Source organism: Pinus tabuliformis, chromosome 3_2, assembly GCF_031772625.1.
Source record: "Pinus tabuliformis cultivar Carrire ecotype Pingquan chromosome 3_2, CPIR1, whole genome shotgun sequence".
NCBI lineage: Eukaryota > Viridiplantae > Streptophyta > Pinopsida > Pinales > Pinaceae > Pinus > Pinus tabuliformis.
Window position 1 is genome coordinate 975,053,978 of NC_142302.1, and position 16,893 is coordinate 975,070,870.

A 16,893-nucleotide genomic window follows, 5' to 3' on the forward strand; every position below is an offset into this window, starting at 1 on the left:
CTCTTTCTAATGTGCCACTAATCCTATCAATAACAATTAACTTTCTAAGCCCCTCAACTATTAGAAGAAATGGAAAGGGACGTAGGGGGAATCCCACTCTTATCCCCCTTGAAGAGTGGAAGAATTCGAAGGGTATTCCTTTAATGAGGACCATGAAGGATGCACACTAGATGCACCCCATAATCCAGTTGACAATGGAAATATGCATGTACATTTGAATCAAGACAAGTCTGAGGTAGACCTAGATAACTTTGTCGAAGGCTTTTGAGAGGTCCAAATTAAGTATAATAGAAGGGATATTCTTTGTCTTGATAGAATAGAGGATCTCATGTGCCATGGAAATATCATCATAAATTTTTATTTTAAACAAAAACTAAATTGTTCCTTGGAAATTATATCATTGAGTAGGGGCTTGAGCCTATTAGAAATTATCTTTGAAATGAGTTTGTAGATGATGTTGCAGCATGAGATTAGTTTATATTCCTCAAGGGTGAAGGCTTTCCTTCTTGTTTGGTAGTAAATCCAAATGAGTAGCATTGAATGAACTAAGGACTTTGGAAAATAATTTCATCTCCTAAATCACTTTAAGGGGATCATCTTTTAGGAGCTTGTAGACTCCCAGGAAGAATTTTACATTAAAACCATCTAGACCTATGATTTTTCCTTTATGAAGGGGAGAGAGGGTTGAAAGGATTTCTCCTTCCATTACATTGGTTTGTAGAGAGTCATTACTTTCTTCATTGAAAACCCTCCAGAAGAGCTAATCACCTTGAGAAATTCCTTGATTGGGCACCCCAAGGGATCCTTAAAGAGATTGCCAAAATAAGCCCATCTGTTTTTGCTTTTTCTTCAAAGAATTTGACAAGTAGTGCACCTTGATTAGTGATTTCTCAAATGGAGTTAAGATATTTCTAGAAGTTAGCATATTTGTGGAATAATTTAGTATATTTTTCTCCCTCCATTAACCATGTAGCCTTGCTTTCGAGATGCCACTTCATTTCCTCCTTGGCCAAAAAGTCTTGTATCTGAGCCATGAGATACTTTAGGGAAATTTCCTCTTCATCAAAGAGGGTTCCATTCGATTTATTCACAATTAGGGAATTTATTTTAGACTCAGTTTCGAGGAGGAGCACTTGTGATTCAAGGAAAATAATTATTCTTTTGTGGCTTTTTTTAATTTGGCCATTTTATCTACATATTATTGAATGAAAGATGCCTAAGAAACCTCTTGTAAATGGGTCAAAATTAGAGAGACCAAATTTTTGTAACCCTCTTCCTCGAGCTAGAAGTGATTAAACTTTAGACTGGAGGGAGGCTTCAACTCCTTTTTATCTATTTTTAGCATAAATGGAATATGATCTAATATAACCCCCATAGCAACCCAGGATTTAATAAGCCAAGGACCGTCCATAAGATATTTAGAGATGAGGAATCTGTCTAGATGCTTAGCAATGTTTTTCTCACTTTTTTTCCATTCCTCCAAGTAGGGATCAATTTGGGATGTTTCATATCAACCAAATATGATTCCTCAATCAAATGAGAAAAGAAACCCTCAAGAGGATCTCTTATAGGATAAGCTCCCAAACCTCATGGATTGACAGGGTGAAATTGAGGTTTCCACCCGAGATAATGTTGGGGGTAGAGAGGATCCTTAATGAGGCAAGGAATTCCAAATGGACATTTTTTTTCATATTAATGGTCATATACATTGATCAAACGAAAGGACTCAGTACGAAAATAATCCTTTAGGTCCATCAAAGTGCAAAAATTAAGAGAGGATAATGAAAGGACTTTTAGGTTAGGTTCCCATGCTATAATAAGCCCACCTAATAAGTCATCATAATCTATGGAGCTTAATGACCTGTCCTTAAACCAGGGAAGAAGGCATCCATGGCCTTGGAGCCTAGGAATTCAATGGTTTAGTGGATCATAATAGCATTGAGAGAACATGATTTAACGAAACTTTAGAGGGATAAAATCTTTGAGGCACCCACAACCCCACAAAAATTGAATGATAAGTAGATCATGGAGACACCTTCTTCGGGATTTCTCTACTCCAAGGGCCCAAACAATGGTGGACTGCTTCCCACTCATTACGTATTTTCTAGCTTAAATTTAAATTAGAGAGAGGTGGGACTTTCGTTCCACCTTAAAACCTAGATATTTTGCAATCATTATCTCCCCGGCAATATCTTTCTTTTCCTTATAGTTGTTGAGATGACAAAATGGTATTCATAGTTGAGGGAGGGATTTTTCATACTTCTTTTCAAAGAGCTAGACATGGAGGAAGAAGGGGGAGGGGGGTTGTCACCTTTTTCTAGAATTTATTTCCCAAAAGACAAATGGATCAGAGTAACAAGAAAATTTGTAGGGGATATAGAAGCGTAGAGATTTATATTGACAAAGTGGGGGGTGGAATTAAGGATATCAAAGACATAATGGTAAGGGGATTGGTCTAGAAACACCCCAAGACCAAAGAAATTTACATTAGTTAGTAGGCTAGAAGAGGGTGGCTTTTGAACATCCAAGTTTGAAAGTAAAGAATCCAAATGCAGAGATGACATATCGAAAAGGAAGACCTCTATCCCTTCTAGAGTTGAAGCATGAAGCGCCACAACCTAAGCCATGGGACGCACACCAAGAACTTGGGAACCTGTCACCTTAAATATCTCTACCATGATCTCATACTTTGAGTCAATTGAATTCTTCTAAGAAAAATTTTGCTTCCAAATTATTCTAATCATTGCTTCAAAGAAGAATGGTTATTGTACTAATCCTAAATATGGTGAACTTAATGGCATCCATAAAATCTAAAGGGGATTCTCCAATAGTCAATTGTTTGGGTCTAATATAAGCTATCAGATGTTAACTCAATCTCTTCCAGCAAACCATATTTCAAGTCAACTTCTACCTACACCCAAGCCCATCAGTGGTTAGGCTTGGTATCCTAGTATACCTTAATATTGAAGAAGCACCCAATTATATTCCCAATGAACTCCAAATATTCATCTTGTCAAAAGAGAAGAAGGAGGCCCAAAAGAATGGCCTGAATCTAAATTGGAAATAATGATTCTCTATTGGGCTCAAAGCTAACATCCCACTCTTTTAAAACCATACCAGAATAACCCCAACCCCATTTTAGCTTTAAAATATGGGACATGTTTTAGCATGACTAAAATTTAAAACAAAACCATTCTCTTGTCATCATATGGAATTCTAGGCTATAGCCAAGAACTAGAAGCCAATTTTAAATGAGCCATCTCCTTAGGGTTTCCTGCTCACCATCTTACCATTGAATCTGACAATTGTTGTTTTACCCAAGAGATCAGGGATTGATTCTAGTTTGACATCTTCACCCATGACCATTTTAATTTTATCCCTCCTTGTCCAAATGCATAATTTCTTCGACCTGGAGCTCAAGGATGAAGGGGGCAGATTTTGAGAATCTGAGATCTCTTCAGGGTGGGAGGGAAGTGAAACAAACAAAAGGGGGTACTTGCTATGATTAGGATCGATGGGATGGGAGAAGGAAGAGACTTCAACTTGGAGTAGAGAGTTTTGGAGAGACACTTCACAAGAATAGAACCTAGAGAAACACGTCGACAAATGAATTATGATGTGATTTTCGTTGAAGACTCTTCTCATAAACCTAGAGTTATCAACTTTACCACTAGTTGATGGTGTTGGACCTGCCAACATTTAGGGGGTCTCCCCGATATGTGGTCCCAATTAGACCTCACACTATTTGGAATAAGAGCCTCATTCAGAATATGGCTCGGTTGTTAGTTTCTTAAAGGTTTTCCTTGCCTCTAAATGTCAACAAGAGAAGGAATGCAAATGCACCTTTGAAAAGCAGGTGAGTGTGCCTAGTGAGTGTTCGGTTGTAAGTGTGTCAAGGTTCTTCTACTGCGGAGGGAAAAAATAAAGTGAGCATCTAAGAGAGACGTAATAGTACCACCCTAGTAGAGACACGCATAACTAAGAAGGGTTTGTCCAACATCCAATTGAATAGTCCACAAAGATTCGACGATCAATACAACCAATCAACAAGAGAGATTTGTCTAATATCCAATGGAATAGTCCACAAGGATGTCACAACAACAACAACCATTATAACACATTCTCAATATGATAAGTACTAAAATAATAGATATGGTTCAACTACTTTAGCATAGATGAAAGCAAACATGAATTATAAACATCCACATAATAGTCTTACAAATATTCATAATACATGCATGAAGAACGTGTTGGCCATGAGGCTTCTTATATTAAGTAAAAGTTCCAGAACACATGTATATAGTGAACACCACTAGCTCCAATATTGGAGCGTTGGATCCACTCCTTGCTCCCCAAAAGAACTAGCTTGTCTCTCTAATGCTTTGCGGAAGGAGCCAAGGTGAAAAGTCCTTTGCTCATACTACCCTCATGACTCTTTGATTTCCTTTGAATTTTTTACTTTACATGACTCTTCATATTATGAATATGTCCTTTAGACTTCCACTTTACAATACATTTTGAATAGGTAATTACATAACCCACAATGATGATGTGGCATATGACAACTCATGACATGACATTGCTAACATGGATGGTTTGATGATATGGCAATGTCAAGCCAATTCTACTACTGCTTACTACATCTCTTCTTTGAGGATGCTCTTCTATCCACCTCCTTATGGCTTAGAGGTAAGGAGTCTTCATTTATATCAAGTCTTGAGTCGTTGTTGCAAACTAGCATCCCTTTTATCTTATCTTGATTGTTCAAATTGCATAATCATCTACACAGGAATCTTTCAGTATGTTTCCCTCCTCCATGTCCTCCTTCATCATCTTGTCATGGTATGATAGAGTACCTTCATCTGCAATTCACTCATGACAAGACGAAATATGTATGATAAAACCCCTAGTCTAAGATGACACATGTTGATCCACTGACTTAGCCAAAACCAGATTTCAGGCTGGGGAAGAGGCTCGGTGACTACGCAATTGTGTTGTTCAAGAGCTCAAGGGTAAAGCTTGAGCCTTGAGACTACAAGTGTGCAGTCCAGGCTGGACTAAGGAAGTGAATTGCACAGTCTAGGAGGTCAAGGTGACACGCTAAGGGGATGGGCACTAGTTCAACCCATTATGCATTTCTGGGAGGAAAAGGAGTTTGGGTGATTGTGCAATTGTGCAGCTCAAGAGCTCAAGGTCTGAGCTTGATCTCAAATACTATATAGTTGAGGCCAGGCTGGAGAGATGGATTGCATAATTATGGGATCTGGGCTTGAGCACTGGAACTGTGTAATGCGTAATCCTAGGAGATAGGAACTATGCATTGCGTAGTGGCAAGGGACAAGACTATAGCGTGAGGGTTGGAACTTCATAATGTGCAGTTGGGGAAGGTCAAATGAGGCTAAGTTGCTGGGAAATTTTTGAAAATTGGCTAATTGTGGGGTCAGTGAACCGATTGATCAATGACATGACTTAACTGTGACCACACTTAAACACTTGACGACACAACAACATAGATCACTTGTGACACATAAACCACACATTTCCCTTAGTGCGACAACTTTGTGATGACTTATGACAAGTGTCACACCGAAGGTACACTTTGCGACGACTGTGATGACACTTGTGCGACAGTGCTTAAAACTTTGGGAATGAGTGTGATGAATGTTTACATGGTTAGATCAACTCATTCACACAAATATAACCCCTTGACACCACCAAAACAAGGTTCTACACATTATGCGACAGCCAACATGCGAAAATATGACATTTTTCGTTTCTTGCAAAAGGGACCAAAAGACTTAAAGAAAACACATGGAATGGACTTCAATATTTGCAACGACAAAATGCAAGACCAAGGTAGGATCTGAAATTTGGTGCAGGCACAAATTTTGGAGGGTGTTGTAGCAACGAAAACACCACCTTGCATGGATTAATGATGATCGAGTGCCTTAGAATTCAAATAAATGGATGGAAGCCAGGTGGCAAGGCACACAAACCTAGGATGCCCAAGGTGTGGGCCCTCCTAGCATGTTGCATACTGACAAAGTTCGAATAGTAGAAGTTCTCGAAAGTACTAAGGATGTCATCATCTAAGTCTACCTCATCAACCTCCATAAAGTATATGCAAGGCGATGTTATGAGATCTTTAAGCAACCAAGTGATGAGCAAAGGACATAGTTAATTTAAACTCCAATTGTACCAAAAACCCCATATATTAGCAAACATCGTATAAATTAATAGTAATCGTAGAGAAATACCCAATATTATATTGCCCTCAAACACTCTAGCTTCTGTCCCTTCCCCTAACTCCTTAACCCTATCACCAATCTCCATATGTATCAATAATAATGATGATTATAATGTCTATTAAAACTATAATTAATATATCAAACTTTAAAAAGTTAAAAATGATTTAAATTCTTTTAAATTCTTATTTTTATAATAAAAAGGTATACAAATATGATCATAAATTAACATTAATATATAATCATTAAATATTATGACTTCGCAAGTAATCGATATTAATAAGCGAATTTTGATTCATGAATACAAAATATTTCATAATGATATTTATTTCCGTCATAATTTTTCTTAGCCATATAAAATAAAAATAAAATAAAATAAAAAATTTATTAAAGGGGAAAAAACATTTTACATCACATTAAACTTATAAAATAATTTTTATATTAAAAAATCTTATAAATAAATAAATATATATATATATATTTAAAAAAACAACAAAATCTTTTATGTGATATTAAAGTTTATTATCATTTTATATATCACATCAATTTTTTTTATACAAATAAGAAAAGCTTTGTTATTATTTTTACCTATAAAGTGTAGTTTAATTGTCGATAGTCTTGTTATGAAGTAATATGTAAAGCATGAGATTCAAAATTCAAATCCGCGTAAGTTAAATCAACATACAAAAAAAAACGTGTTTAATCATAACAAAGTACACAAGATATTTACACCATGCTCAAAATGACCAAAGGTTAAAATGAAAGAAAGAGATTTCTCTAAAAAGTCCAACTAATTTTTGTCACAATCCTTCCTACTGCCAAAACTTATACTTCTACTAAAGTAAATTTTACCAAATTGGCACTTATCAAAATACATCTGACAAGGAATTGTCATAGCTTAGTGAGTCGGATCAATTGAAATTTGATATTTAGGGGCACTACTTGTGCTTCTTGAGCCTTCATTGTTTCTTTGGGCTTGTAGATTAGCTATTTGAACGTGCATCCCATCTATCTCGTCCTCCATGATTAGCTATTTGAAGGTGCATCCCATCTATCTCGTCCTCTGAATTTTAACCTGTTGAATTTTCACAGTTTTTAACAGGACCATAATTTTTTGGCGTAGCTCTGAGACCTCGACGTACCAATCAAGCGGTGGGTAAGGGAAAAAAGGTAGTGGTGATCCCTTTGATGATTACTATCCACGAGGTGGTGTCGGAGTCTACAATACTCAAGCCTGAATACCTTCGCAGGGCACATAATAGGGACCATGCAATACAAGAAACGACTCAACCTTTCGTGCTCGGAAGCTGGCTTTTGACCTGATTTTGTCCCACTTTGATCGCTCAAGCATAGAAACCTGAGATAATGTATGTGGAGAGTTACTTCAGAGGCTATCGAAACTCCTGGTGACTCTGACTTAGGAAGAATGTTGTGTTCTAGCCCAAATCTTATCTCTTGAATAGTGATTCTAATTTTTCAAACAGACTTTACTGGGATCAAAAATGCATGAAAGAACAGGAGACCAGGGGAGCGATGATCCCTGGGTGGTAGAGAAACAGAGACGGAACTTGTAAGATGCTCAACTCTATCCTTGTCATTTGACTGATACATGTATTTATCCACGGTGAACTGATTTAGCAGCTTGAGTATGAGCTCAACATGCATGAATGTCTACATATGATGCAAGATCTCCCATGCTTCCAGATTTCCATCGAGGTAGTTACTTGAAGGAAGTGACAATCGAATTCAATTTTCATGGTATGGTGTAGTGTCAGAGATATGGTGAGAAGCCTGAATTTAATTCAGAGTCCGCACAATTGTGCATAGATCCATATTTCTTAATGAAGCAGATGTCCTTATAAGGACTCTCGTACCCTATGATCGCCATCTAGTAGTCTTCCCATGAACATAGAGGAGCGCAAGGGTGATGGGATGATGCCGTCGGCTGTGTCATCCATGAGGAGTGGGAACTTTTAATTTTGAAGAGACTTAGACAAGAACTTTCCCATGACTAAGCTCAGAGTAGTCTTCCTTTGTGAAGTATGCTTATCGGAGGAAGAATAAAGCAAGCAGCTTGTCATAATCATGGGATATATTTCCAAGTGAGAGTTTCTTTAATCCTAAGTTTCCCTTCTTCTAGCTGGCAAGATAAATTGACTTTCTCATCAATGTTTTGATTTTGGTTGTGAAGATGTTGACGGGCTAGAATCTTTCGCCAAAAGTCAAGGGGATCTTCCCGGTGTAGATTCCCCACTAGAACCTACACTGTTTGTGATAGGGATCCCTTCTGGTATGTAGGCCCGTCTGCCGTTCAGGCCGTTCAGTTTTGTAGAGTTTTCTTTGGATGAAGGTGAAATGTAGACTTAATTGAAAGCATGAGCCTCAAATAAATACAAGGAAATAAGTGACAAATATCCTATGTCGCATACACCATGAATAGCCAAACCATAAATGACATAAACCTTATGCAAAGTCACTGTTAGAAGGCTTTAGATAAGACTCATGTATTCTAAGATAAAATGCTTAACAATTGTAAATCAGTTCACAACAATCAAACATTTATGAACATACATAACTGTGCAGTCAAAACAGATTATACCAACACCAAAGAAATAGTTCACCGACACGAGTATAGAGTTAGTGAATCAAATACCATTCATACAAAGCAAGATAAAGTTTGGAGTATGAGATAGCATGTGAGCAAACCACAAATCAAATAGCTTTCGGGAATGATCAATCCATCAAGTGAAGAAAAATACTCATGGCATTAGCACATAAAACATTTGAAGAATCCAATAGTAGAAGCTTACAATCACTCCTTGCATATATTAAAAGGACATAAATTCTCTCAAGCAATGTATATCTCCAAAAGAGTCCTCCGCAAAAGTCCTTTACAAATGAGGCATGAGGGTATATTTATAGGGTAAGAGTGACTCTTGGCCTACCCTTGACTCTTGGACTACCTCATGACCTTTCATATTCACAACATGACTTTTAACATTCTACATGACCTTTCATATTCACAAGGTGTTCTATGCTATTGTAGACAAAACGCCACAAAATTACTATCAATCTAATTCACTAATTTAATAATGGCAAGTTCTGGAACGTCAAGCTCGAGTTGTTTCGTTAGATATGTGCGCCACAAGTTGTATTTTGGTGCAATGGGAGTGATTTGTTGATGGTCTTCGTCATGTTGGTGCAGGCACTCGAGGGCATCTGGAATGAGGGTGTTCTGTTTGGCATGCACCTGATTATTCAAGGTTACTAGTTTAGCGTAGAGCCTCACTGGTTCTACCACATAACGTGTGATGCTCTGGTAATCGGCATGTCCTTCTTACAAGCTGCTTGTTTAAATGTCTCTATGAATGCCTGCACTTCCTTGGTGATCTCATCTTGCTTCCTGAACTGCCCGAATTCTCCTATTGAGGGAACTCCATGTAATTGGATTACTGATTCCAAGCTGCTGAACAGATGTTAGTACCCTTTCCACCTCTTTAGCTAATTTGTCTTTGGACTGAAATTTGATGCGAAACTGGACCTTAGTATTTTTCATGGTGATCCAATATTTCTTAGGGACCATTGTCGGGGCCCCAGGGTACTTAACGGACCATTTTTGTATCCTATTCAAAGCAATCATAGCCTCTTTAAGCATGGCTACTCTTTCTTTTGTGTAAGCCTGGATGGCCACGATGGGGGCTACCGTGTGGTGTAGTTTAGACATCTCCTTGTAAACTACTTCCATGGCTTCCCCCAGAGTCTTTGTTTCCACCTCAATGGCTGCTTGGAACTCTGTTGCACTTGTGTGTACTAAGCGGAGTGTCGCGTTCTCTTCCTCCATCTTCTTCTTCTCTTGTTCTGCCATGGTGGCCCTTTGTTCAGATGCATAAAGCATGTTCTGCAAATCCACAATTTGTTTGCTCATCCTGGCCACATTGTGTTCCATGGCGGCAGCGATAGCCGTCCCGGCCAAGGCGATCATTTGAGGGTTTGCTGTAATGTTAGGCACGATATATTTGGCCGTGGTCACTCACAAAGGCTCGACTGGGTTCCTGCTGCAATACTTCTTCCTTTCTTGTACGATCTTCAGGTTTATTTCATCTAAAGTGAGTCTAGTGAGATCTAGGACCTCCTCATCCTAATCCTCTGAGATACCCAACTCTTAGAGTGGAAGATGTCCCCCAGTGAGGGGAGTAGTATGGGGTACGTCTAATGGAGGAAGCTCACTTTGTCCCATGCCTAGGTCAACTATTTTTCTAGTCTCCCCTTGTTCGCTCTCCTCGACTTCCTTTTCCTTCTCCCTCCGAGCTCTTCTTCTCATTGCCTTTTTCTTTCCTCTGCTAGTGCCTGTTGCCTCTCTAGTTCATCTTCCATGTTCTTCAACTCTTGTTCCAACCCCCTGTTCTCTTCCTGCCTTCTCTCCTTAGCTTCTTCTTCCCGTTTTTTCTGCTCTTCCTCTTCCTTATTTTTTCTCTCCTCTTCCTGCTTTCTCTTCTTAGCCTCTTCTTGGTTTCTCTTCTCTGCCTCTTCTTGGGCTCTCCTTTCTTCTTCATGTTGCTTTTCCCGCAATTTTTTCTCCTTTTCTTTCTCTTCCTGCCTTCTCCTTTTCTTGCTTTGGCTCTGGTTGCTGGAATCTGGAGGTTGTTTGCTCTCCAGCTCCCTTTGCCTCTTGAGCTCTCGTTTATTTCATGCCAAGATTGCATTTCTTTTTTTCAGTGTTGCATCCTCCTCCTCATTGTCGCTCACGGGGTCTTCAACCCCCTTCCCTTTAGGTTGCTCAGCTTCCCTAGTGCTTGTTGGTGCTTCGTGCTGCTTTTTCTTTATGGTGGAAGCTCTTTCTTCGAGGTTCATGTCTTCCTGGGAATTGTCTTGGGGCTCATCCTCTGTAGCCCATTGTTTGCTTGGGCTGAGTTTCCTTATAGCGTTATACCAGTTTCTAACCCCGTCTAAAATTTCCTTTTGGGTATGAGAATATGACCAACTAAATTTTTCCTTCTTGCAATGAGTGGCCACTACTTTCTCCGGATCATAAGTTCAGTAGTTGAGCGTTACAAAATGGCTTCCCTTCAGTGCCTCAGCCTTTGCCTCCACCTGTTTGAAATTTTCTAACACGTATGACCTGAAGGTGAGAGGGAAGGCGGGCCAGGGTTTCTTTTATCCTTTGTTCAATATCTTTGAAAACCCTTGTGTCATCTGATATCAGACATCTTGCAGGAGCATCTTGTCTGTGGCAAACCTGAGTAGGGCATGCAAAGGCTTATGGGTACCGAACACTCTAATGAACGTTCCTTCCTCAATGGGGAACCAATGCGCTACCTTGACGAGTGTCTTCATAGCCCTCTTAGACATGCATGGTGGTTCTTCCCCAAATAGTAGCTGGTACAATTGGCTGATGAAAGTTTCAGAGATTATATCTAGCATGCCTTTGTAACCTGTGTCCCAAAAAACTTTATAATGGCACGGGGTTGGCCGCCGACGAGTCCCAGTTGCAACTCTAGTTTTTGAAGTAGCATCTCAAGAAAAGAACATCGAGGAGGTATGATGACATATAGAATTCTGGGGGCTGTTCTGGCTGTGGGAGCTTTGTAGCCATTATGTTTGTTTTCAAGGATGAGCACAGGATGTTTGCCCAATTAAAATTGGTCCCTCGGGTGGCAACGACATACATGAGGGGAACCCAGGAGCCATAGAAAATGTCACAGTCTTCCTTGCCATACAATCGACACATCATTGCAACAATTAACTGATACACTTTTCACAATCCTTCTGTCTTGTACGCTTGATCTGTCTTGACCTGGAACTTTGAAGGGTTTTGCCACCATTCCCTGATGATGTCCTTTGTTGGAGTTGAGAACCCGACGAGCCACCTGGTATTCAAGACCTCCTATTTCTTAAGGAGTTTGTAGTAGGCATTGATGTCTGTCGGGGAGATAACGGCTATGGGTGCACCATCATGGCCCATGATCGTCCAGGACTCTGTGTCTGTGCATTACAAGATCCATTCAATGGTTTCCGAGCAAGGGAAGACTGGGGTGTGTGTTGCTACTTTGTCTAACCTTGATCTTTTGACATGGAGGTACACTTGAAAATCCTCTTGTGTCTCCAGGATGTCTGTCTTTTCAAACTCTTCATAAATGCTATACCAGGAGAGCCTTGTGGTTTTGTTGATGTTACAAGTAGCGTTCTCAAAGATAGGTGGCTCCTCTTCTAGGTCGGCCTCCCACGACCCACTTCCCGAGACCCCGTGAATAGATTTTGTGGTAGGGGGAGCCATATCGTCTTCAAAAGAGGAAATGGAAATGCACTCTAGATCTATGTCACCTGGAATGTCAAAAACACAGTCCCATGATGAGAGAGACGACATGAAAATCAAATAAAACTTGCGAAAACAAGAGGTTGCAGTAGGTGAAAGGTGAGTCACAAGGAGGACAGGTCGCAAGGTCATAGGCTAAGGAGTGCAACTAAGCACTTGCACCATGAGTCGCAACTTGCCCAAGGTCACAAAGTCGCGGGCTAAGGAGACTGGTCGCAAGTCACAACCCTACAGGGTCGCGAGGTCGTGAGGTCACGAAGTCACGAGGAAAATGATATCGTGGCCTCAAAACACGTGACTTAGGCTGAACAAGGATCAGGGAAGATACATAAATGGCCTTAGGAGGTCAGAGTCCCCCCTAGCTAAGTAAGTTTAGGCCTATTGGTAAAAATAGAGAGGTCTAGGTTGAGGCAAAGGTCGATGTCTGAGACCAGGCAGGGTGAGAGTAGCCAGGGAAATTGTTCTAGGCAAATGATGAAGAAAAACTAAGTAAAAGAGCTAAAATCCTAGGGTGAGGGGATTCCAGAGGTCAGGGAATACAGACAATGACACTTGGAAGAAAATCATGATTGTTGGAAGGTGAACAATTACTTACCCGGAGACAGATGCATGTGCGAACCCAAATAGGAGGATTTCTTTGCTCTTCGTACGACCTAGGGAGTGGTTACAAAATGGGGTTGGAGCGACTTCTTTATATATTTATGGTCGCACATGTGAGGTTGCATGTGTTGGAAGTAATACTGAGAGGGGGGGTGAATCAGTATTAGCAATTCAATAATTCATTTCCATAAACAGATTTATATATGCTACTTCTATTAATGAAACCTGCGTGTATACGCAACTGTTTTTAGAGCAACCAACATATACCTTGCAATTTAATAATTTAGTTAGTTGATCTTTAGTCTGTGTATCAGAACCATATAACCAGTAATCAGATGCAGTAAACAGAACAGGCAATCACACACATGAACACAAGATATAAGGTGGAAACCAAATGTAGGTGAAAACCACTTGCTGCAATATTCTCAATATTTCTTTAATAAGAAACTTCTTTTACAAATTTTGTACTGGTGCAGCCTTATACCAGTGCGCAGGCTTCTACCCGCAGAAGGCTACAACCTTCTCTCGTTCTCTAGCTTTTCCTAGAAGGGATCTACAAGCTCCTTAGCTCTTGTACTAGCTAATGTGTTTACTAGTACGTAGGTGCTGACCTACAGAGACTACAACCTTCTCTTTTCTTCTAGGGACCATGTTTCATAAATTTTCAGACTGGATCCATCAATAACATCAATCAAACATCAAATATATCTACATCAATCAATATCCTTTGCACCAACTAAAACTGAATCAATCAATCACTTTTCTGAATGTTGTAACCAGAACACAGTAACAGTAACCAGAACCCAATGCAGAACCCATAACACTGAAACAGCAAACAGAAGTAGCTAAAACATATTTTATGAGACGTACGCTACTTCAATGTGTCAAACCTGCGTTCATACGCTGTTATCAGAAGGCAAACTTGCATATACGCCGTTTTTAAATGCCGAACCAGCGTGTATACGCGCCTTTTCTATACTGAACCTGTATACAAATCTGTAAAAGATGATTCAACTTTTACAACTATTCAGACATCAGTTATACCTAGATCATCAGATTTATAGAATACGACATGTGCCAATTATAAAAGATCAAAACCACACAAAGATACTTCTCTTCAAGCCTAAAGATCTTGACCCATCAATAAAACTTATCCTTCTTCAAGTGCTCAGGTTCCTCCTTGATTCAGATCCAGCTATGCACCATAACCCAATGACCAGTATTCTAGATCTTGCTCTTCATTAGATATTCAATACTTGAGTGCCTTTGCCTAATGATCTCCTCCTCCTTTTATAGTCTTAGGCCTTACTCAATACCATGGTCCAAAACCACTTTAGAATCAATACCTTGGACCAAATACCTAGGGTCAATACTTCGAACAAGATACCTTGGACCAATACCATGGGTCAAAATACCAAGGACCAAATACCACGGACCAAAACCAAGTTTTCCAACATGTACGCACTTTTCCTTGCGTGAAAGTGCGTGTATATGCATACGCACCTTTTGGTCTATGAACCCGCGTGTATACGCGGTTTGGTCAAGGGGAACCTGCGTATACCTCTTTTTCCTTCATTCTGTGATCCTGAACTGTGATCTGTTATCTGAGTGAGTTGCCATCAAGGACAACACCTGTGTCATAGCGCCAAACCTATGTCATAATGTGAATAGTCTCCCCCTTTGGACTTGATGGCAACCCTAATTCATTCTCCCCCTTTGTCATCAAGGGAAAAGGGTTATGCTCCCCCTGAGTACATGCTAAATTCTCTGATATGCTGAAGTGAGTTGTTCATGCTCCCCTGACAGTAAGCAAGGTTTGCAAAAAGATGTTCTACAAGAAGAACATGACTCTATACATCATAAATGACCTTCCTATCACTAAAGACTCATACATACATCCATCTCCCAACCAAGTGGGGATATACCAAGATTTACTCATCCACCCAACCAAGTGGGGATACATCAAAAGTTTATACATGATAAAACAAGAACATTACATCATCCATCCCAGGCATAGTGGGGAAACAAAATAGGTCGTTACATGACCTTGATAATAAAAGTTATACATAACATAGAGACAAGACTATGATAGTCATCAGCAACTATTATCAGCAGCATCTGTCAATCACCATCCAGACCAGCAACCATGATCTCCTTCTGCACCTGTTCCACCTGAATAAAAAACAACTGTGAAATTGTACCAAGATCTTCTAAGGTAATGCCAACAATGATAATGCATTATTAGAATTATATGCTCCCCCTGAACCTGTGCCAGATGATCACTATTAGACCCATATCAAACTCTTTTCATCCTGAGTCTGGCCCACTGATATTCTTCAAACCAACATATACACGACTGTATCCACAGAAACCGGCGTATGTACGTGGATATGCTTCATGAAACTCGTGTACAACCACTGTTCTTTGAAACAGATAAGTGTCAACAGCAAGATGATGCATCAACTACTCCCAGCTTCTGTCTGAGGTATTCAAATGTCTCTCTAGGCAGTGGTTTGGTGAATATATCAGCAACTTGTTCCTTGGAGGGAACATACTCCAATTTGACCTTTTGTTCAAGCACTTGTTCCTAGAGAAAATGATATTTGATAGGTATGTGTTTGGTCTTGGAATGCATGACTAGATTCTTTGAAATACTGATTGCACTTGTATTATCACATAGAATGGAGATGGGTGGAGTACATGTGATCTAAATGTCTTGCAATGTTTGCATCATCCAAAGGAGTTGTGTGCAACAAGATGCAGCAGCCACATATTCTGCTTCAGCTGTAGATAATGCAATTGAACTTTGTTTCTTGCTGAACCAAGACACTAATCTGGAACCCATATAGAATGCACCACCACTAGTGCTTTTTCTATCATCCACGCTTCCTGCCCAATCTGCATCTGTGTATGCATGAAGTGTAAGATCTGTGTCCCTAGGATACCATAAGCCAAAATTCTGAGTTCCTTGAAGATATTTGAAGATCCTTTTGACTGCCTGCAGGTGTGATTCCTTTGGATTTGCTTGGAATCTTCCAACTATTCCCACTACATGCATGATGTCTGGTCGGGTACCTGTTAGATAGAGCAGACTACCAATCATGGATCTGTAGGTTGGTTGATGTACTGCTGCTAATTCATCATTTGCACTGAGGCTGCATCCTGTTACCATAGGGGTACATACTGGTTTAGAATCTTCCATGCCATATTTCTTCAAGATCTGCTTGAGGTACTTGGTTTGTGATAAAAAAATACCATCTTTATTTTGTTGAACTTGTAAGCCAAGAAAATATGTGAGCTCACCAAGCAGGGACATTTCAAATTCTTTCTGCATTACCAAGGCAAAGTTTTGACTCATGGCTTCTTCATTGCTACCAAAAATGATATCATCAACATACACAACAAGTATTAGCAATTTATCATTATCAATTTTTATATATAGATTGCTATCAGCTGGTCCTTTTCAAAAACCTTGTTGATGAAGGTATTTGTCAAGACGATAATACCAAGCCCTTGGAGCTTGTTTTAGACCATAGAGAGCCTTTCTAAGTTTGCATATGAGTTTTGGATCATTTCCAAGGATGAATCCATCTGGTTGCTCAATATACACTTCTTCTTCTAGGTCTCCATTAAGAAAGGCAGATTTCACATCCATTTGATATACTTTGAACTTCTGAAAACTAGAAAGAGCAAGAAACATTCTTATGGCTTCAAGTCTAGCAACAGGTGCAAAAG